We start from the raw sequence: 2498 nt of genomic DNA, 5'->3' as shown, positions 1-2498 counted from the left end.
GGTGCGGATTCTTGCTCTAACTCTCTCTCTCTCTTCTCATCTTGATTCTTCTTTCGACTTCTCTTCTTACTCCGTCTTCACCATTTGGCTTGTTTCATTCCGCTCTTGGAACAATGTCGTAGTCTTGTATAAGAATATGTATTCGNNATCTATCGTATATATATATATATATGTCTGTATTTGTTACATGTATACTTAGCTATCTATAGAGAACCCAGGTCTAAAAGTGGGAAGCAAACCTTGGGGAATGAGTGCGATTGGAGGAGTGTACAGATTTTCTTATTGATTAGAGTAGAACAGAATGAAGACCTCTGCTTGTTTCTCTTCTCTCTTCTTCGACACGAAAGGACGAAGAACGCGTCTAGGTGCTATATGTCTGTATCTCTCTCTATAGATGTGTCAGATAAGTACACGTCTCTATAGTCGATACATTTGAAGCCTCCCTCATGTATCAACAAGAAGAGAGAGAGGGGAAAAAGCGAAGAACAAGAGACCGCAGCAGTCTTTTCTTTCCTGTATATTTCAAGTGACACCTCCTACTGACGGTTGTTTTACCCTCTGACGTCCACTTTCTACGCAAAAGCCTCCATACATCGCCAGATTTGATAGTCCTATCTTCTTCTCCAGATCCTCTGAGAAAAGCAAGATCTATTCCTAGACATGGTAGACATACGATGTGTGTCTCTACACACTCATCCACGCGCCGATAAACCGATCGACGAGAGGCATCTGGCTATTACTGTGTAAGGCTGGCTTAAAATAATAAAGAGACCAACTGAATATCCCAGATGAAAGTGTATTCATTGTTAGTTAGACTTTCTTGGAGATGAACCTCATCTACCCTTTCTTTCTTTCTCTTCATCATCACAGGGAGGTGAAGAGCCAAAGGTACGAAAGCAAGCGAAGGGGGGGAGAGAGGAAACAATGCCAAACGAACAGAGGCTTTTCTTCCTGAAGGACCGGTACCAGCTCCGTTGTTCGGCTTATAGGCGGAAAAACGCTCCCGAGATAGAAAGGTAGCTAGACGGACAGATGTGACAAAACCTTACGAAAAGTCTCTTCACCTATAGAACGGCAAAACGCAAGGTATGTGGCGCCTCCTCCATAGTAGTAGCACCGGCTATAAACTCCTGGTCCTGGGGGGGAGGTCCCGGGCCTGCCCCCGCCCGTACGATAAAAGAGAGAAACTCTTCTTCTTTCCCTCTCGGATGGAAAGTCAGATCAAAGGGTTCTCTGTTTATCTCCTACAGAGGCCAGCGATGGTAGGCGGAGCCCTATGGTGTGATCTGTTCACTCTTCTTGTAGTCTAGATAATAATAATAGCGCGGTGATGTTCTCCAGACCCTCTAACGGAGAACACCGTGTGTGTGTACGTACACTAGGCCCGATGAAATGTCTACGGGGCGAGCAAAGATGGGGGAGAGCGAAATATCAAGAAAGAAGGTTCCACACGACGGTCTCTTTAATAAAAGCTAAAAAGAAAACTCGTGAGATTACTCATTCCTCACTAGATAAGAGAGATAGATACATTACGATGCTCGATCTCGTAAGAAGATTCCAGGAGCATCGCTTGACGGCTCGGCTGGCGTCAAGCGATGCTCCTGGAATCCTTGTGCCCCTCGATACCAGCGCAGTTTACGAATCTCTCGAAGAACAGTAGGAAAGAGAAAGGAAAAGGGAAATGAATTTGGAGAGAGGAGCCAAAGAGGCGCATGAAGATTCTCGTTGTAGAAAGTAGTGAACACGAGGAAGGGAGAAGTACTGAATGGTTGGTCACCATGATGAAGAGGGGCGGCGGCATCTAGCCAGCCAGCTACCTCTGGTGTCTCTCTCTCTCCCGACGCCATGGCTAGCTGTTTCTAAAAATAGTGATGATAGATTCGGTTATCGTATCAGCCCGCCTTCCTGCCGAAGTCTTTTCACATAGTCATCCGAAAGAGATGATATGAGAAGCACAAGGGAGAAAAAAAAGGAAGGAAGGACAGGATGATGGCTCTGACGGAGAGACAGGGAAAAAGACTCATAGCGACAAAACAAGAGACGTCTACCCTCCTCCTTGAGAACGGAATAAAAGAGAAAGGATCGCTCTAGTCACTGCATGAGACCTACTACCTACTTGTAGCAGTGACCCATAGATATTATGTCTATACAGATATATAGATAGATAGATAGGCACATAAAGATACAGAGGTTTCTATCGAGTCTACTACTACAACAAGCTTCATTTACTGCACGCCGCCATGCTTGTCTCTCGCTCAGATTCCTGCTGTGTCGTTATTTTCGTTCCCTTCATCTTCTTTCTTCATTTGCCTTCCTATCCTTGTTCCGTCACCCCCTCCACTTTCTCGTGCACGTGGTTCATCTCGTCTTCTATCTTCTTGTTCTCATCATTCATCTCTTCTTCTCCTATCTTCTTGTTCTCGCCATTCACCTCTTCTTCTATCTTCTTGTTCTCGCCATTCATCTCTTCTCCTCCTATCTTCTTGTTCTCGCCATTC

This window comes from Cystoisospora suis, assembly GCF_002600585.1.
Source record: "Cystoisospora suis strain Wien I chromosome Unknown contig_1272, whole genome shotgun sequence".
In the NCBI taxonomy this organism is placed as follows: domain Eukaryota; phylum Apicomplexa; class Conoidasida; order Eucoccidiorida; family Sarcocystidae; genus Cystoisospora; species Cystoisospora suis.
This window is presented reverse-complemented; position numbering follows the sequence as displayed.